The 22,098-nt window shown below is 37.4% G+C and overlaps 1 protein-coding gene across 4 annotated transcripts in view; it reads right to left on the bottom strand.

Moving 5' to 3' along the window:
• Positions 1-22,098, bottom strand: part of FUT8 (fucosyltransferase 8) — a 101,127-nt gene that overhangs the window by 73,315 nt on the left and 5,714 nt on the right. For 2 of the 4 annotated variants that reach the window (XM_082283429.1, XM_082283426.1), the window contains exon 2: positions 5,932-6,012. The gene's annotated coding sequence lies outside the window, so the exon portion shown is untranslated. Of the gene's footprint in view, positions 1-5,931; positions 6,053-22,098 lie in introns of those variants that run through there. The other 2 variants (XM_082283427.1, XM_082283428.1) reach the window with 2 other exon arrangements.

Below are 22,098 nucleotides of genomic sequence, written 5' to 3' on the forward strand. Positions count from 1 at the left end.
AAAAATGTTACCAGTAGTATGCTGACTTGGCTAAGGGCATATTAATACCCTGCCGGTGGAGGGGAATAAGGCATCGAGAACTGGACTGGGATTCCTCCGAAGCAGTCTGTAATACATTTGTTTCCTGACCCATAAGATGAGGTCTCATTCTATCTACAAGGCCATTCTTTCCATCTAATGTGAATACTCTGCTATACTGTCTTGTTGCACTCTGATACATCATGACTACCATCTTTGCTTTGTGATCCAATGATCACAAACCTTCTCATATTTCTTGCATCAGAACCACACATGTTCCCCAAGACAATGCACATCTTTTACTAAAACCATCCATGAGATTCAAACACATTATATGAGAGCATGAAAGAGAACAAATGATTCCCAGATAAATTGCTCAACTACTTAGTTACCAAACACGTCTGTTTCCAGTACTCACCAATGTCTTTTCATATAGGATTGAAGTACGAATCTTCAAGACTTCTCAAGTAACACTTCAATAGAACAAGCTTCTTAAATCTCTGAACTGAGATACACTTTCCCAGAACCTGAATTTTTACAGCTCTCTTCTAGATCTCTTAAGACTACTTCTGACTAGTCTTAGGAATCCCAAACTAGCCATAATATACTCACCACAGCCCATTAATATTGCATACAGCGGTTAGTACCACCTCCCCTACATGCCTTCTACTGGTTGTGTTATTCCAAACCTTTGTCTCTAACCTGTAAGTGCAATCTACAATATTGGTCTCTAGACCTGGGACCACACATTTGGCTCTATCCAAATACTTTCAAGTTTAACTTGCCAAGCAATTCAACAGTTAGTGATCTCTTTCTATCAAACTTAGACATTTATTAGGAGCAATGTATTCTTCCCAAGAGCTAAAGTCAATGACCAAGAACCTCCTGCCATGTAGCAATGAGGGCACCTTCCTTATGGTTTGAAAGTTCACTCCTTACTGACAGGTTTTTGGATTCATTAGCCAATTTTAATACAGTTAATATGAGTTACGACAAATATGCTTAGGCAAAATCAATCTGATTAAAAGACAGTATCATTACGATCAGTTCCAAGTGAATCACCCTATAATTAACCTCTGTCTTGATTAGGTTTTTCTTCCCACATACTGGCAAGCATCTAATTTTTCTAATTCCCTTTAGACTTAGCTTATTTCAACATTTAAGAACAACAGAAGTAACAAAGAAACCCCACCAAGAATAAGTGCAAAAACAATTAAAGGAAGATTTTCCTATGCTAACAGGATCTGCCAGTTTCAGAAGTGTTTATTGGCCGCTATTTAACACAATCCAAACAATAAAGAAATACTGAGTTATCAGTGTAGTGTAATTACATCATTTAACAAAGAGCAAAGCCAAAACAACCGCACAATATTTCTGTACTGTAGGTGTTGCCTCGACATTTATCCATCTTATTCTTCTCTCCATGACAACTACAATTTCTTTCAATCAGCAGCAAAAAGCATGCAAGACTATCACCCCATCTACCATTTCATCTAAAAATGATAATATTAAATTAAAATTCATAATTCACAGATACATTTATCATGCCTATACTCTTTCTCTGTATTTTATACTAAAAACAAAATGAAAAAAACACCTGTGATGTACATCTTTACCTATTTAACTGAAGGAACTTGTGAAGCAGGAAACTTCTTGCCCAGCTATTTCCTCTGATCTTGTCCCCTTAAACAATTTGACAATGCAAAAGTTTAGTTTAGTGTAACAGTCTAATCCTAGACATTTTAAAAGGTATAGACTACCAGGGGTATTTGAAATTCGACTTTTCGGGCACTGTAAAAGTAATACTAATTTAGAGCAAATAATATCCACGAGGTTATCATGTCTTGTTTTTTTCAAATTTTCAGTCAATGTTTTAGATTTGAACTATTTAAGTCTAAAGTTAGATGCATTCGAGATAAAAAGTTACTTCATCCATTGGAAGAAGTATTTAAGCGAAGAAAATTTTGAATAAAAACCACTGCAATATGCAAAAAGAGATCCTATGCTGCTTCTCAGCATCTTTTGCAAAAAGCTGCTTCATTCACAAAAGAGATAAGACAATTAAGGGGGAAAAAAACAAAACCAACCAAAAAAACCCAAAACATAAAAAAACCCACCAACCAAACCAAGCCACCAAGCTTCTAGAAACTAAACCTTATTACATGGTATGATATAATGTCATCACAAGGTTATTAAATCACTCCTCTCATCTAAGAGGAGATCACACGTACCCATATGTGTCGGACTACATTTTATGAACTTCCAAAGACAAACATATGCTCTTCCCAGTTCGTTGCAGCGCTTCACAAGCCTCAACGCATTAATCTCTGCAGGTAAAAAATGTACGCTCCTTAATCAGCCTCTTCTTATTCCTACATCTCCTCACAGGTCTTGGATTGGTGTTATATGTCAATACTATTTTCTTCTGGACTCTCCAATTCAGCAAGATAATTTTGATTTGTTTGCATGTATTAAGTGCATGGTTCCAAACCGGACACAATGACGTAGTTGACTCCATTTCTAGGTTGTGCAGAGAGATTTACATCAGTTTTACAGCGTTGAATGACAGCACTTTCATTCACTCATCCTGGTGTGATGTTACATTTTCAGAACTGCTTTTTGTGCGTGATACTCTTGATTTAAGGTCAGCTCTTAACCCTCAATCTCTTTCTTCAGAACTCTCAGCCATTCCTTATCCTGTACTTGCCTGTTTTCTGTTCCTTTAATTTAAAAGCAGTATTTTAAGTTTGCCCTTAATGGCTTGAATCCCATTTTTCCCTGATCATTCTAATTTCTTGCTTCATGTTAAATTCTCCTCCCATCTTTCAACCTCTCTGCAGTGTCTCAGCCTGGTTTCATTTTTCACTGCAGTAAACATGTGTCAATGGAGCCATTAGCATCCTCTTTTCTTGAAAAGAAAAACATAAAAGACTGTTGTTTGTGCTGCTGCATCAGAACTGACTTATCTAGAACACACTTTTAATAAAGAATATAGTTCAGAGAGACAGAGGAGCAAGAAGCAATCTTTCAAAGAAGAATCCAAGCTAAATGCCTACCAAGATAGAAGAACAGACTGAAACTGAATGTTAGGACAAGAAACAGACTTTGCTGATCCTCAGGCAAGGGGGAAAGTAGCAAGTAAAATCACAGATACTCCAGAATCACAAAGGGACAGTCCTGATAAAATGGAAGGGCTAAATCAGCAATATAACCTTCTGAAAAGGTATTTTCCATCAGGATTCATACGCTGATCTATTTAGATATGCAGAAACAGAGAATATCTATCCGAGAGTTCACGTGCCCTTACAATAAATAAAACTCAAGATATACAGGCCTTTTCCAGAGATTAGTTTATCTTGAAAAGCTTATCATGGATTAATCTAACTTACAGAATATCCAAGAAAGGATAAGAAAGTGTTTTAGAATGCAATAAGAAATGTCTATTTGATCTTTCTTTCTCAACAAACTACAGAACAGCAGTTCAAAAATGGAATGGATTAGACTAAGTGTGAAATATGATTTGGGAAAAAGAACCATGGAAACATTTTTATATGTGAAAAAAAATCAGGAAAAAATATTAAATACGTATATGGATGAAATACAGTTTTCCCAAGCCAGACTATGAGAGCAGAAAATAATTCCAAATGCAGCTTATTACAAAATCTGACTGGAAGCAGGAATCCAACACAATCCATGGATTGCATAATCAAGTAATATGGCAAAGATATCACCTTCACTCTAGTGCTCCATTACTTGTCCCAATCCACCAGCACTACCTAGATTTTACCTAGACCCTAAGCTCAAATCAGCTTTCTTCCACTGCTCAATCTCCCTCAGTAGCTGAGCAATGCATATACCAAACCACTGGCTTAACTATAGCTCCAAGCACTGCAGTTTATAGACCTGTACAAATCCTTTTAATTACCCTCCCACACAAACTAAACAGAAAATGCAACCACTGTGCCTTGTTCTTACTAAAGGAAGGAAAGCAACTCTGCTAAAGACAGTGACACCATCACCACAGCTTCCGGACAAATCAAGTTAGTGCAAACACGGAACAACAGAAGTATAAAAGTAAGTAATTACACATGCATGCCTGCATGCAGGCTCTCACAAAGAAACAAATTTTAATTTACAAAACTGCAAATCAAGATACAAATTGTTGTATTACATAACGTCATGTACAAGGGACCAGCCAATTCTGACTAGAAGTGAGGTTTTGAGAAGTCATGGAAATTCTTCTACCTTTCATTCATTTTCAGAGCCTGGAGCACACAGATACTACACATAGGGCTGGAGAGTTGGAGGGTGGGGTGTGGGGAAGACTATTACAGATTTCCTAGTCACCTGCTAAGATTTTTTCCCTCTGAATCATTGTTTCTATTCTGTACCAATAAACTATTCCTACCAACTGCAATGGCTAGGAGGAATCTGGCAAGATTAGCTAATTCTAGTCTAAAGCTTCCACAGAAGCCTGCTCTTCTCCAAAGTCAAATCATGTATTCCCAGCCTAACAACTTCGAGAGAGCATTACTGCAAACTGCTGGCCAAATCCACTGACTGGCAGCTGCCTAAAGGGATGGATTACACTCCCACACTATTTGTTCCTGCCTGCAGAGTCTCTCTGCTTCCTCTGTACAGAAGAAGTTGGACGCTTCTTTGAACAGTTGTCTGAGCTGATCCAACCCAAAAGCCAAGAAAAAAACTAGCCACCTTTTCTCTGGATTTGTGAGATAAATCAGTTAACTCATTTCAGTAGGACTGAAAGTGGGAAGAAAGCTGGGTTCAGAAAATGGAAACAAGTCCTCTCACCAGCAGGAAGCACTTACAACAGCTAACCGAGTTTCAAGACAACTACTTGGACACCGGACGCTTGGAAAGCTATCACCAGATTCTTTGTTCTGTCCTGGCCAGAAGGTCCCTAGAACATTATTTGAAATCCCACTTTTTTTTTTTTTTTTAAATAAACCATTCATTAAACTCTTACAATAACACAGTACTTCTAGAGTTATAAGTGCACAAATAAATCAAAATAATTGAGAGCACTTTAGATGTCACCAGCTTGAAAACCAGTAGTGAAGTTGGGTGAACTGTAAAAGCATCTAATCTGCAACAAATTTGCTTGAACTCTTAATCTAATTTGTTCAATTGTGAAAGCTTAAGAAATTTTCATAACTTTCTTATCATAATTAAGAATAGCGATCATAACAGTCTTTTCTACAGTTGCATCAAAAAAAGAATAATGTCATAATGTGCTTGGTTTCCAAGCTCACACCCAAATTCATGCTTCAGTGAAGTTCACTTCATTCTTTAAGCAGCTTCTCAAAATGAAGAGTTACCTTTCCGCTAAGTTTTATTTAAATAAAAAAAAAGTGTCCTCAAACATGACTACTATGGTACTTGCCCAGACCTTCAAAAGCACAAGAATCTGAGGTGTTCACTAGCACTGGATCTGGCATACCCCAGAGCACATAGTACTTTCCACCCACAACAGCTTAATTTGCTTGTAACTCTTGACAAACTTCATGGAGCAGGGCCTGTGGCCAGCCTCTGCAAAAGTACAGCTTATCTCAGAGAAACACATGTAATACCTGCAGATGGAAAGGGTCCAGAAATACTGCCAAAGACATACAGGATTTTGTTCGTAAGACAGAGGATACATAATGAACCTACCAAAGAATTTCTCTTTTTAGAGGTGAGAGGCAAAGAGTAATGGGAGAGAAATAGGTGTAAGGAGAAAGGAAAGGTGAAATGGGTGTCTGATTGACCCAATTTTGTCAGTGGTCTGACACAAAAGTGAGGCACTTGACCTCTCTTTTGCAAAGTTTCCTTTTTTCAGCTGACAAAGACTTATCAATAGAAGAGCAGTTTTCAGTTGTGAAGGCAACATCACAAAGAACGACAAGTACTTACTTACAAGCAATAATTATTGTTCAAATTAATACTCTTGGGGATTCTTCTTCCTCACTTTCATTTTGAAGCATAGGTAATTCTCTGAAAGTAGAAGAGGAAAATATCATCAGTTTTTATCACAGAATCATTTAGGTTAGAAAAAACCTCTAAGATCATCAAGTCCAGCCATAAACCTACCACTGCCAAGCCCACCACTAAACCATGTCCTTAAGTGCCACATCTACATATCTTTTAAATTCACCCGGGAAATGGAGGCTCAACACCTTCCCTGGGCAGCCTGTTAAGAGTGCTTGACAACTCTTTCAGTGAAGAAACAACTGTTTTAAACAAAATCTTCGTTTGGGGTTATCAAGGCATGGAGTTACTACATAATTTCCTAACAGTTGTCTCACTGATTCAGAATGGCAGCACACCACTGAACTAAACGTTGATTCCCGGCCACTTAAGAGAAAAGCATTCAAATATGCACTATCAGACTCTGAAACAGCAATAAATTGGTTGTTGAAAAAGCTTATTTGTGAACCTCACTTCAAGGAAAGGAATGAAAGCAGGAAAAAAAAATAAACAGGAAACCAATTAAAGCAACAATAGTGCCAGGAATAGGAACGAAGGGAAAAAAATGATAAATGCTTCAGATAACTGACTTTTACTGCAATGAGAATTCTGCCAAATTAGTCTTATTTTTGAATGAAAATTAAGTGATTTTCTATTTTAAAGAGAAGCTAAAGCAGCTGTACTTTCAATGAACAAGGTGAACTGGCAACTCTAAACCTCTCAAAAGCAGCAACAGTGATAAAAAAAAAATCTGAATTCTGTGTTTTCCTATTCATATAATAAATTATTTAAAGTAATCAGCACCTACAAAGTCAGAGCCCATGAACTTCCAAAAATGGAATGCCTGAGGGAAACAGGGAGATAGCCTATTTTCACTTCTATTTGAGATTGATGGGTATACTTTGGCTAAGGTGGCACTCAATGAAAAGGTTATAGCTTTTGCTGTGATAAAGTATCTCAGAAATTCAAACCAAAAAATACAACACTGTTACTCCGTGTATAAAAAGTAAAAGCAGAAAAAATAAACTCATTCTTTTATTGTAGCTCTCATCAAATCAGTTACACTGCCTGCTTCACAAAAATGGAGAGGTGAAACCTTCAGCTGAAGGTGACTCAAGAAGCCCAGCAGAACAAAATACAGAGCCCACATGTTCCAAGAGGAAGCCCTACATGGAATCCATTAGAGTATGGTCTAGAATGGTGGTTACTCTTAATTTTGTATGAAGCATTATGACGTTTCTTCTTAAAAGTTCATATTCCCAAACTCATTAACAAGTGGAAGGTAGCACATTAGGTGAGCGATACGAATGGAAAAAAAAAAAATTTAGACAGATTGGCTCCTAGTAAATATGAAGTGGAAACATTTACACTTCACATAATGGAAAGAACTATCACTAAACTTACAAGCTGATTTATTTGTAAGCAACAGAATTGCAAGCAGTACCAAAAAGCCTTCCAGTCCTACCAGGCTGGGCAAATCACCATGCCCTAGAGAAAACTATTACTAAGAGCACAGAAATAAAGCTCTCAGGGCTTTTTCCCACAGTTCCATAAAAAGAACAGACAGTCACTTTACATAAATTATGATTATCTTAAAACAGTCAGCCTACTCTGAAACATTCAAAACTACCAAAAAGTTTCATTTTTACAGCCTAGCATTGCTAAAAAATCCCTGAAATTTGAATACTATTTATAATGTAAAAACTGAAAGTATTTAAAAAAATCTTTGCATTTGTGTTTTCAATCACCTCAAGACTATTCACGAATATCACTAATTAGACAGTGCTTCCTTCCAGATAAATCTGCACTCTTACAGAGATCTTTTTGGAAATATAGGTCATGAAGTGACCGTACAGATAGGAAATTTTAGTTATATGTTTAATTCTTACTTTTAATTGCTGGGTGTACATAGACTAGTCACCACCTTTTTTCTTTTTTTTTTAATTATCTATTTATATAAAAAAAAAATTCTTATAAAGGATTCCATAACATCTGCAGTGTTCAATCCAGTCTCCTGCATTACAAGACCCCAACCAAAACCGAGTCCAAAACGTTTCATCAATATTTTTCATGTAATTTAAGCTGAACTTTAAAAAGACATAAAATCTGAAAGCACCACACTTCAAGTGCCTGCAACTACAGAAGTGTTAGATGAAAATACCTAGATCACCTTAGGAATACAGAGGGTTGCAGCAAGGAGGAAGAAAAAATGGAAACACTTCTCCCATCCCTTCTGCATTTGACTAGGGCAAACTGATTTAACTCTGAACACAGACATTAGACCTATATGCCAGGCCAGGACTACCGTCCCAATACCACAGGACAAATCACACATATCACTCAAAATCCCACCTTTACAGAACGGCAAATTGTCTCTGCTTCAGAAGATGATAAACTATGCACCAAGAAGACAAAAAATAAAAACAATAAATATTCCCTTTGGATATGCTCAGGATACCAGTGGCAGCTCCAAGGAACAGAATTTGTAAAGCTGAAAACTTTATAACAAATAACAATCAAACATCTTCTTGTCTGCTCTACCCTCTTTCTCAGAGATTTCTATTATTCTAATATCAAGAAATCTCAAATGTTCATTTTTAATTTCTGAGTCCAGGATCAACCTTATCATCTTAAACCGTATTCTTACATAAATATATAAAACATCATCTTGAACCATTGAGTTTCTTTCTCTCCATTACTGAGTAGACCTCATCCTCTGATTTTCAAAAAAGATTTGTTCTTAAATTTATGCCTCAGATTTATTTATTTTCAGATGTTTCTCTCCCATATATGCCCTCACACCCAATAAAGACTACTGTTATTTCTTCCTAGGTCTTACTCGCCACATTCTTTCTTTCCCGTTTAAGAAGGCAAGTCCAGCTTAAACACACTACCAGTTCTTTCTTACCCAAATGACTTGCTCTTTTCTGAGTGTGACTGTGATCAGAGCTAATGCCAATCTAAATGTAAATCAATGAATGCTTTATTGGCTGGTCCTAACAATCTGTTTTTAAAAGCTAGAAACGAGCTGGTGTGGTTTGGAATCATGTTACTCCCACGAAGTCACATCATCTGAGAAGGAAGCAGATCAGGAGTTGGGTCATACAACAGCAGTCTACCTCTGATCACCAATCTGGTTACATCAGGAGTTCTCATCAGTGCTCAAGGATGTGAATTTGCAATCTTTTTTTTTTATTATTATTTATTAAACATCTTCTATTACTCCAAAGACATAAATCTAGTACTAAGTGTGATAGTCCTACCTTCTCTAGTACAAGCAAGTTCTGAAGCATACAGACCAGCATTTTAGTAAAGTCGCCCGCATATTCCACTGCTGGCTCTACAGTTTCAAGAGCTGGCAGAGAAGTGACTGAACCTGTGCCAGGGAGAACATTGCATGAAAAAAATCCATTTTAAACAACAAAACCACTTGCAACAAACAACAGAATCAGTCAATTGGTAAAGAAAAAAACGAAAAATTATTCCTTCTGTAAGCCCAAGTGAGGCTCAGAACATGAATTTTCCAGTTTTAAGAGATAATGTATGTTTCTGATGGAGAAGTAGGTATATAACTGAAAAACTGAACTTCATTTCTCTTATACCCATCAATCCATCTGTCTGGCAGCACTGTTAGTTGCTGGCACTAAGCAAATTTCCTTAAACAAATATGGAAAGAAAAAACATCCCACGGAGACAGAAGGAAGGCTAATCTTTTTACTGTATATATTTAAAAAAATCATATAGGGTCTTTTATACACATTATATAATGGTGTGGGGTTCAGTTTTGTTCCATTTTTTTCTTCAGATTCCTTACTGCTAAGAGCTAAAAAAGCTGGCATATGCAAGGTACAAAGTCAAATCATCAAACTTTTACTGCACAGAAAAGAAGCTCCCAGGAATTATCTGTTTTGCAGAGAAGTGCACAGGATGCTTTCCACAGTTCAATTTTGTAGAGGAGGTTCCCTTTCAAACAAGCTTTGATTATCACTGGTCTGAGAAGGACATACAGTTGGTCAATGAAATTCCATTTTCAGTCAAGCCAGATCTGGGACCATTATTCCTCAATATTCATCAAAATAAGCATAAAAGACAAAGATCTTCCTGCACTTGTTTTTCTTTGTCACATACAGTACTTGGCCACTTTGACCTTGTTCTAAGAGTACACCATTTTTAACAGCACAAATAACAATTAGGAACAAAATTCAGTATCAATAAGCAAGTATCCTTTACAGAAGAAAATGTAAAATAGTTGCTTAAGGTACAAAGTCCCTTCATAATACTGAAATTTTCACACATAATGGTTTCTCAAGGCACAAACTCAGAACACTCCACAAAACTGATGCAGTATACAGAACAGTACGCAATCCACTGCCTTCTTTCATGGACATATTAAAGGGCTAAATGAAGAATTAAGTTATAAAATAACATCCTGAATATAAACACAGTTTTAACCTATCCACTTGCCAGGAGGTAGGTGACTCAGAAGGTAATAAACCTACGTGACACTGCATAGTTCTCAAGTTCTTTCCTGCTTCTCTCCTTCAAGACACACTGTCCCACCCACTTGACTCATTTTTCCCTTTTATTTACATGGCCCTAGGTGACACATCCCCTTATTCCTGGAAGACACATCACTGCTGTTCAGTGTCTGCAGCCCTACATTTTTCACTGTACAAAGTTTCATGTATGCTAGAGTGACATTGCTAATACAGTGTACTGTTACATGTGTAGCAAATTTGGGGAAAATTTGGAAAAACACTTCAAGCACTGGACCTCTTTTAGTTCTCTCAAACCCAGGAAAACATATGCTTCTTTTCCCCAGAGTTCCACTTTTTCTCAGCCATGTGAAGTGCCATCTGTTTTTCCCAGCCTGGCAGGCTAAAACTCTGCTGTCATTCAAATCATCAGTGAGCAAATTAAAGCAAAGACTGTCCTCTTTAATAAAATAACAAGACTTACAAATGGCAACCTAGATCACAGCTCCAAAGGAATGAGTGGCAAGTGTGGGCAGCTAAAGGGTCACAGGGAGGAGAAGGTGGCAAACAGAGGAATATCTTCTGAGCTTCCTTGTAAACTTCTGCTTTACTTCTCAGTAAACTAGCACAAGAACTATGAGAATAAAAACAAGGGTAGCTGGGAATCTCAGAAAGTAAACAAATATATAACTCAACTGCCACAACACATTTAGTGAGATACTCCATCCTGTTAGAAGGCCTACTTGGCTCAGGGAGGACAGATATATAGGGTGGAGCAGGAAATCTTGTCTTGAATATCTTAAGATTAGTATATCTGTTCTGAAATACAGAATGCAACAGAAGCCAAACACTCCACATAACGTTAGAATGGGGAAGTTACAGTGAGTAGGAAAATGCAGACCTCCTATAAATTACCAAACCAGAAAATTTAAGTGGATGAGGGAGTTGAAGGAACTGTTGAGATTATTTTTCGTTGTTGTTGTTGGGTATGGTTTGGTTTTTTTTTTCCCAGACAGCTGGCAGGATCATTCAAAGCATAAGATTTAATATTAATGATTCACGGAGTAGGCCTCTTAGGAAGCAATAAAACTGAGTTAACCTCTAGTTGGAAGCTGGCTTGACTGTTGCCTTCACAAAAGTTACACCTATGTATTAATGACTAAAACGTTCCCAGACACTGAAATGCAAATCATCATGTCAGAACAAGTCCTGAAATACTTTTGATAAAGGCCAACTGCACTCTCCCAGCCTCTGGGAACAATCTGAGGGTTATCACATGGCTGGGAAAACTTCCAAAAGTACGGCACACACAGATACCTGTTTTAAGGCTGAAAGATTAACAGAAAGGACAAATCTCAATCTGTGCCAGCTGTCCTCACTAACAGACAATGGTCAACTTTATTAGTGATGATGTAGTCAAAAGGGATTTGAAATCAAACCAGCTTAAGGAAACTAAAATTAAGTGCAGATTAAGTCTGGAAAAGTACATTAAAAAAAAAAAAAAGTAGAGGAGAAAGTATTAACCATCTTTAGAAATTTAACCAAAAGAATGAGAAAATTTAAAGGAAAGATAACCACACAGAAAGAACACTCTTTGTAGATACAGGCTAATGAATGAAAAGACTGGAATAAAAGCTGACAGGAAAGCCCAATTAAGAATGTTGTTAAGTGATAATACAGTCAACATACAGAAGAAATAACAATCTACAAGCCGAAATGCTGGCAAAACCCATTCATTTAAAATCAGGTCAAAAAACAAAATAAAAAAAAAACCCAAACCTGGGTTTGAATTTGAGGAAGGAAATTGTTCATGCAGTACAGCCTCATGATTATTTGTTACCAGTTGCAGTAATTAGCTCAAAGGAGAAAGCCTACTCTACCAAAAGACAAGACTATGAACAATGTTTGACAGTCCCAGAAAAAAAAAAAATCAGCAAGCTTCATAGAAGAATAAAGACAGTACCATACATGTCACTGAAAAATAACTGCGATGTTGAAAACACAACACAAAGGAACATGGCTGTAATCCAATAAAAAAAACCTTACTTTTTCTAGTTCATATTTATATAAAAAAGCTAGACAGCCTTGCTATTAATTTTCTGGGATCATTTTAAACTGTGGTATTTAATTCATCCTATCAAAGTTCTGACATAAAGCAGGTAAATTTTTTAAAAATTAAGAAATATACAGCTTACTATCCACTGCAAATACCAGCTACCCCTACAAATACCATTACTCAAGTCATTTACAGTCAGAGAAATTTGTATGGAAAGAGATGTGAACACACACAAGAAATACCAACACCAACAGAATTATTAAAAATCTTCTATGTATTAATTGAAACAACTCATTTAGTAAATGAAAGAAACCACATTTTCTGTTGTGCCTTAGATGCCTCACCCCTTTCTTCATTTTTTTCTTCCTTCTGAAAAATAGAAGTTCTTCAAACCTACCCACAGTGAGCACATGGCTCGATTTTGCTAGAGAAATTATAGTAGGAATTCATACATAATTTCATCTTCTCTTTCAAGCTTTTCAAACAAGAATCAAATAAAAATCATAGCACTTTATTCCAAAGTCTATCATTGATCAGTTTGAGTGACTCTGCTTTCATTAACTGACTGGTCAAGTAGCAGTGCATTAACAAGATTGTGGTCAACCTCACTGCTGTGACTCAGAACCAACCAGCAGCTGCGCACATTTCAAAGATAGTATCAATTCTGTACTGCTGCCATTGCTCCTCTGTGGGAAGGCGAAGAACAGATGCAAGCAGCATACAACAACCAGGAAGCTGAGAAAAAAAAGGAACATACTGCTTCCCTTGAGGAGAGAGTGGTTCAGCTTCATGTTTATCAGACATGGTAAATGTTCATGTTTATCAGATAGGTTAATCAAAGGTGGATCTTCAAACAAATCTTCAAACAAAGTCAAGAAGACTATCAAATTTAAGATCCTGGCAATTAAAATCAAAGAAGTGGTCAGGGATTTTCAATAACAAAATCTGAAACCTTCCTGCAATGTCTGATAGGTGCCTGATAATGAAGGAAGCATAAAATTTATATTAAATATAATTCCATCAGCATAAATATTATACAGAAAACCCATGCAATTTATATCATGCAACAGAAAATGCCTTTAAATATATTCCTTGACACTACACACCAAGTTTTATAGACCCTAAATGTTAGAGTAAAAAACATGTACTACTACTAGAGTACATTTCATTTCACAGAGGTTTCGGGTCTTTTAAGTTGCTGGTATTTGAAAAAATTTTAACATCTTTTCCTTGAGCAGGCTTCACCACAAACCAACTCAAATAGCGTGATATTAAGAGACTATTCCTTCAAATGTACATTTCAATGTTCCTTCTGAAGTGGTTGTTATTTTCCTATCTCCTACTTTCACTATCCATTAGCGAATCTTGTATTATTTTCTTACTCCTCTCCTGCTTAATTCATGAAGAAATTTTTTAGAAAATTATACATGTCCTTCCTACTTAGGGATAAAAAGCAAATATAATTTTAAAAGTTACAGGTTGATTTTTAACCATTTTGAGTATCATCTTTTTCTCTCAGTTTATAATGTATGAAGGAGAGCAGACAGACATTGCAATGAATTTACTATGGGTTAAAGGCTCCACAAAAAAAGTGCTTCATTCATTCCCAAAGCAAGTATATATTGGTAGTAAGTCAGGTTTCCCTACACTACCCAATGACTGTGGTACAAGCTACCCTACGTGATCAGAATAATCTAGCATAATTATATAGTTTTGTATATATATGTCTGCATGCATATAATATGGATATGTTTAATCTATACTATTCATATAACCCAGTTTTCAAAGAGCAAAGAACTTTACAAATTGTATCAAGCATCACTTCTGTTTTCTTTTATAACAGCAGCTTCACCTAACCATACATCACCCTTTCCCATCAGTCAAGAGATGCTGACAGACACCAAGCAAAGAAAACAAGGCAGTACTCAAACACCAAGAGATACAGAATCATGAATAAGGGGTTTCTGCTAAATCCTGATCCCAGTAAGAGGACAGTAGGAAAAGAAAAGCTAATATATGGAAGAACTCTGGGAAGCATGAAAGAAAAGACATTGAGGCAACGTTAAAAAAAAAAAAAAAAGTCATTTTAAGCCTGATATACAAGCAAAATTTGTAGCAGCTTTTACTCTACACTTAGTTTTACAGAGATACAGTTTGACATCAGTGCTGTCCATCACTGAACTCATTAGAGAGCCTACTGGATAAAGATGGACAAACGTGTCACTACACTTCATACATTTCCATCAGGAAATAGAAAGTCTAAAGCTGAAAAAATGCAAGATAAAAGATAGATGAGAGAGAAAATGTTTTGTTGAAGCTCAAAATGCGCCTGAAGAACTAACGAGTCTGCCTTCCAAATAACTTTTCTCTACACACGATACATTATGTCACCAATTACACACATGTAATTAGTGCAATTAAGGGAAGACAGACACCTGTAATAGTACAAGTGCCATTAGAAATTAGTTCAAATGACAGTATTCCATTTTGGTTTACTACTGATTATTCTTAAATATTGTCACATTGTATTTTTTTATGTTAGCACATACTAACTGCACACCTGGGACTATCCACCGTGAAAATAACAGTAAATCTTCACACAGCATATCCAAACACAGATAAAAAATTCTCAGACGGGAATCCACAGTTCACAGCACTTTTTATCTACAATCACATTTGACCTAACATAAGAATAAAAAAAAAAAAGCCATAATCTAAGGGCCCCAAGCTCTAGGTACACTTCAACACCAGGAGATGACAGTTAATAAACACAATATTAATAAAATATTTTCAAGCAACGACCAAGAAAAGAACTGTCCAAAGGAGCATTCCAAATGCTTCCATTTCACAGTACTAATGATTTCAAAAAGAACAGTTAAAACTATGACCTTTTCAATAAGATATGCTTAAACCAGATAAATAATCAATTTTACTGTGGTTGCTTGTGCCAGGGAAGGTAAGAAGTTAAATACTACACAACTATAGAAGACTTCAAGAGAAAAGCCAGTAACAAAAAAAAAAATCTGAAGATTCCCTGTTTGCTTATGACTTCAAGGAGCTCTTGAGTAACAGAATGGTACAGAGAACATTAAGTACACAAGCAGATCTTTACTGTCCTAGAAGTCAGATCACAGTAAACCCCTTTAAGAAACAAAAAAATGGCTAAGCATGTTTGACTTGCAGTTCCCAGTGAGTTTTACCCACTACTTACAAACTCCTCAGCAGGAAACAATTTTCATGAACACCCAGGATGCATCTTTGCTGTCTAACACAGTATGACCATATTGTAGCATTTCACATCAGAATCACGAGGAAATATATTTAAATGAAAATTTAAGGACTGTGAAAAAGTCTTTCTGTATTCATATTAGCTATATAAACATGAAGGAAGTCAAACGGCCTGACTCAGAGTGAAAGTTGTTCAGAATCTGCATGCTCCTTCAAGATAGCACTCTGAAATAAACAAGATACAATTCTGCTTACTATTTTTCCCACTTATTTTCAAATATAACCATGTAATTGATACCCAAGTTAAATTTCTGATGGGACACAAAAGTATTACCTCCATTTACTAGCTCAGATTTTTGAAAACATAAAAAATCAGTCATATGAATCTATAAAATCAAAAGGCCAAGATGAATCATTTAATTTTCTAAACAATCTATAGCAAAACACCTCTCCTATGAGGAAAGGCTGACAGAATTGGGTTAGTTCAGCCTGAAAAAGAGAAGGCTTCAGGGTAACCTAACTGCTGCCTTCCAGTACCTGAAGGGAGCCCGCAAGAAAGATGGAGAGGGACTCTTGACAGAAGTGTGTAGTGGCAGGACAACAGGGGATGGCTTCAAACTGAGAGTAGATCTAGATCAGATAATAGGAAGAAATTATTTCCTGTGAGAGTGGTGAGGCACTGGAACAGGTCACCCAGAGATGTTGTGGATGCCCCATCCCCGGAAGTGTTCAAGGCCAGGCTGGAGGGAGCTCTGAGAAACCTGGTCTAGTGGAAGGTGTCCCTGCCCACGGCAGGGGTGTTGGAACTGAATGATCTTTAAGGTCTCTTCTATACAAACCATTCTATGACTCCATGACATTCAGGGTATCATACCAATGCCTTAATCAGCACGGCATGACTTGAAAATACCTGAAAATCTGTACTATATTGTACCACAGTCAATTCTATGCTCATCTTCCAAATCTCTCCTCTAAGAAAAGGGCTCTCCACTGGAGAAAGCAGGATGTTATGTAAGCAAGAGTAATCCTGGAATCAGACAGGCCGAAGTACTACAAAAGGGATCCCCAAAGTTAACAAACATAAAAAGACCAAAGATCAGATGGCTCAGGGGGAATACATGTCACATCTTTCCCTAATGACAACTGATATCCACTTGACATAAAAAGTTGGATAAAAGGATATTTTAACCATATGTGAAACCTGTTAACTGTGAACAAACCAACACTGGGGACATGCTTGCAGGTAACCAATCTGTTTAGCAGGCATACAAATGTGACAGTTCCCCTTCTATTCTTGTGAAGAATGAGTAAGCCCACCCCAAAGACCCACAGCACTCAGATACAGCTGGAATAGTAAATGTACTCACTCCATCACTCTAATCTACATAAGAATATGTGCCACAAAAGGCACAGTCTTGGGAGTCTTAACTGAAAATACATTTGGTCACAAAGTTGTGACTGTCTCTGCAAAGCAGGGACAGCAGGATCTTATCTGCTGCAGGACTTCAGGAAACAGTGGATTTGGATGTAAGCAAAAATCATTGCTCTGTAAAACAGTATTTCAAATTCATTCCTTGGAAAGCCTAGCATCAAAACATCTCTGGTGAAGAGATACCAGCATATCCTCTTACATCTCAACACATGGGTTTATGACCCTATGTCAGATTTCAGTACTTGCGTTATTTCCTATTCTTGTCCCAATAGCTTGAAGCAACTAGACATGTTCAGTGTGCCTAAGGATAAACTGTGAGTGATTTTGTGCACACATACAGAAGGGTCTTAAGAACAAGCAACTGAACACAGACTGTGTTCTCTCAGCTCTTCTGTAGACACAGAATCTGCAGAATTATTAACATTACCTATGCATGACACTGCAGTATGCTGTACAGGAAAATCAAACAAGCATTTTAAATTTTGCTGATCTCTCTGTATCTCATATGTATGCCTGGCTCCTTGAGAGACCAACATTTCTTTGCTCTACTTATACTGAATCCCTCATCTGTAAGAGCACGATCCATTGTAATTAAGTGAAGAAGGATAAAAGGGCTTTCTCACGTGCATTACAAGGATCCTGCTGCCTCTGAAAAAAAAATGACATCAGAAAAAAACATCAAAACCCACTAGGGAACATCCCCTGCTCCCTAGGATGTACCTAAAGCATATATATCTGCAAAATTTGAAAATATTGTTGTAGGATATAAGCTGCCATATTACCAAAACTGCCATCCATCTTTCCAGCCTGGCAGAGCAAACTTCAGAGTATTGATACCTAGTCCAGCACCACCTCACTGAAGTTAAAAGACAAAAACCACTGCAAAGAGAATGTCTAGCAGGTCAATCTGAAATCCCGACTGATGAGTAGGCATCTGCAACGAAGATAACTCAAGGAGAACATCTTTCAGTGCCACTGAATGCCTCCAGTGAGCCACATGAGGAAAAAGGTGTAATTCATGCTGTCCTAGCTGCTATAACTTAAGAACACCCCAAGCAATAGACAGATCAAAAAGTCGGATGCTGTACTGTTAAAAAACAAATCCCAAGATAACTGTGAAACAGATTTAGTTACTGAACAGAAATGTGAAGACATGCATCAAGAAGATTGTAAACTGTGAACAAGTCATTCTAAACCCCAGACTACAGAAAAAGGAAGGGCAAAGACTATCTAAGCATACTAAGACATGGCACAATACCACAAAGGTGTCTCAGTGAAACCGTCAGAAGTAAGGAAAGCAATTAATTTATGTTTGGGTTTTAGCTTTTCTCTTGTATATTCAAATCATGCCCTAAATAAATGCTTGCCTAGGCAGCTGGGGGAAACTACAGACATAAGGTGCCCTACCATGAATGGTTCTATACAACTTGGGGTGGGAGAAAAACAAAAGGGGGGTGAGGAGAGAGAGTACCATCCACATTAGATGATTGTATCCTTGAGAGGGAATAGTTTTTGCTGTTGCAGTGTGAGCACTGATTGTCAGACAAAAGAAGCTATTTAGCAAACACCCTAAAGGAGACAAGATGTCAGCTAAGTACAGCATATCAAAAACCTGTATACATATGTCAGGTATACTACATACTTTATCATCATAAATAGAGGCACAGAGCGAAAGACAAAGTTTCAGGCAATCTGAAAGCTCACATTCTGACACTTGGTCAACAGAAATTTCCTTAGAGGCAAACCACTTAAAGAAGAAATTTTTGTAATTGAATACATTAATAATTTTTAAAAATATTTTTACAAATATGTGTTATGAACTCTTCAATAAACAGCATATTGGATAAATACTTACTTTAATATTTACTACATACTTGCACAAAAACACCTTCAAAAGAATAAACTTCAGAAAGTTTAACAAATATATTGGTACCCATACAAACCAGACTTACCTTGAAAAGTTACTGTGTCACTGTGCAAACAAATTATGGTGAAGTACAACATAAGTAATATAATAAACTAAAGATGAATATTGGGAGGTTATTGGAAGGGAATTCCTACTGCTCTTTTATAAAACCTTTTGTAAGAGCAATATTTTGAAGAAAGAGTTTAACTCACAGCAAGTCAAAATTGATGTCCATAAGATATTCACAGCAATGTTCCACAAGCTTCTAAAGAGTCTGTAGCGTGCAGAATTAATAATGTCATGGTGATATTTATTGCTATTAACTGTCTCACAAAAGAAATTCCCTAACATTACAGAAAATTATTCATCTTGCTACTATAAGATTATGAAGCAAACATATAATGAAAGCACACTCCTAAAAAGCATTTACATTCAGAATATTGCTACCACAAAGCAATTGTAGCAGCACAAACTTCATCAAGTTCTAGAATGGCCAACAGCTGAAGTATTTATTTTTACTCTGTTATATACTATATATACATATTTTGAAAAGAAATTATGTGCATTATGCTTTATTAATATCCAATATTTGATGGAACTAAATACAGTGGTTGATTCACTGGAAACTATGCTTTCCTAAAGAAATCACCATTTGTTTTAGGGAGGATACCTAAAGAGTACAGGGTAGGAAATACAAATGAAGAGGCAAAAACCTAAAAAAAAGATCAGTCCTCATGTAACAGCTCATACTTAAATAACAAAAATGAAAAATAATTTTTAAATATACATATACATCCAGTCTGTTATTTCACAGTAGTTCTCTGCTACAGGCAACTCTTCTGATTTGAAGACTTCTAGCCAAGTCTTCCAAAACAGTTCCTGGGCTCCTCACATCTTACGACTACTTCTCTTCCTTTATTTATTCCTCACCCTGAAAATGCGGCAGGGGAGGGAGAAAAGAGCAGGAAGAAACAATAATGATGTGAGGGAAGTAGTATATAATATTGGGGGGGGGGAATCAGAATTGATTGCAACTGATTTAACAGATTGTCAGAAAATCACCACCTTGAAATGATGCATTATGAGCTACATAATACAAATTTACATACTTATCATGACAAATGACCAAGAGAGATCACCAATTTTGAAGGCTGACACATACTTCCTTGTAGAAGAATCATTTTTCACTTTAAGTTGCCAAAGGCTTTTCAAGATGACCCACTCTGTGCCAGGTGTCCATGTCAAAGTTACTTCAATATTTACATGGTATGCAAAACATATTTTTCCTCTTTCCAAGGAAAGCCACATAGAAATACACTTTCATGTCATTACAAAAGGTTATTTTTCTTTAAAAAGTTTAATCACTTGAATGCTTTAAGCTCCACATGCATCTTTCTAAGAGACAGCAAAATGCTTACCCTGACATACAAATGATGCTTTTGTCAAGCTCACTGTAATGCTACTGTTACTGATTTTGTTTTGATATGTTGCAGCTGAACCACCTACATATCCTGCCTGTACTTATTCCATTCTTGTATAAGGCTTCTGGGAACTTAAGATCAACGGTTGTAGACTCACAGGATAACAGAGCTTGGAAGGGACCTCCACATGTCCCTCAGTCCAGTCTCCTGCTCATGGTCAGATATCAGATAAGAATGGGTTGCTCAGCTTTACCTGTTTGTGTCCTGGAAACCTCTAAGACAGAAGCTACACAGCTTCTCAGGGCAACCCCTTACACAGCATGACTATCCCCATGGAAAGAATTTTTCCTTACATCCAGTCTGAACCTTCTTTGTTTCAATTTATGAACACTGCCTCATGTCTTCTCCCCACGCATCTCAGCGCAGAGCCTGAGTCCTTCTCAGTGATGTCCTCAAAAAAACCAGCATGTCGTTGTTTGATCCCACTGAAATCACGTGTTTCTCAGGCTAAACAAACCAATCTCTCTCAGCCTCTCCTCACAGGACGAGTGTTCCAGCTCCCTGATCATCTTGGGAGTCCTCCACCAACTTCACTTCCATTTATCAATGTCTTTCCTGTAGAGTCCCAAAACTGGGCACAGCACTCTAGACGCGGTCTAATGAGCAGCAAGTAGAGAGGAACAACCACTTCCCTCTCTCTGCTGGCTATGTTCCTTCTCATAAAGTTCAGGAGGTTGTTGCCTTTGTTTTCTTTAGGCTGAGAGTCGGGGTTGTGGAAAGCAAGAGGGAAAGGGATAGGAAAAGGAGAGAAGGCTTCTGTGAAACCTTAGAGCACCTTCCAGTACCTAAAGGGGGTCTACATGACAGCTGAAGAGGGACTTCTGACAAGGGCATGTAGTGATACGGCAAGGGAGAATGGCCTTCACTGAAAGAGGGAAGGTTTAGATAAGATACCAGGAAGAAATTTTTTATTGCAAGAGTAGTGGAACTCTGGAGCAGGCTGCCCAGAGAGGTTGTGGATGCCCCATCCCTGGAAGTGCTCAAGGCCAGGCTGGATGGGGCTTTGAGCAACCTGCTCTAGTGGAAGGTGTCCCTGCCCATGGCGGGGGGGTTGGACCTGGACGATCTTTTATGTCCCTTCGTATAGGGTCTGAGATAATTTTTTTTCTTTTCCTTAGCAGCCCTCAGTGCTGTGCATTACATTGGTAGCTGGAAACCATTCTGTGATTCTGCAGGGGCATGCTGCTACTGATCCATGGTTAGAGTGCTGTCTACCAGGACCCCACGTTTCTCCAGCAGAGCTGCTTTCCAGCCTGTCAGTCCCCAGCCTGTATCACTGCAAGGTGCTCCTCCTACAGGTGTAGGACTTTGCAGTTTTCTTGAATAAAGCTCCAGATGGGCCTTGTGTTCACAGTGACAAAGTCCCTCTGAATGGCAGCCCATCATCAAGCACAGCAACTATTCCCCCCAATTTGGTGTAATCTCCATGCACAACAGCATACTTTATCACCTACTCAGGACAAATCCCTGCAGTACCCCTCTTGTTCATCAACCTCTCTATACGACACATTAAGCACTTATTGTTAAGTCCATCC

Source organism: Coloeus monedula, assembly GCF_965178545.1.
Source record: "Coloeus monedula genome assembly, chromosome: 6".
NCBI lineage: Eukaryota > Metazoa > Chordata > Aves > Passeriformes > Corvidae > Coloeus > Coloeus monedula.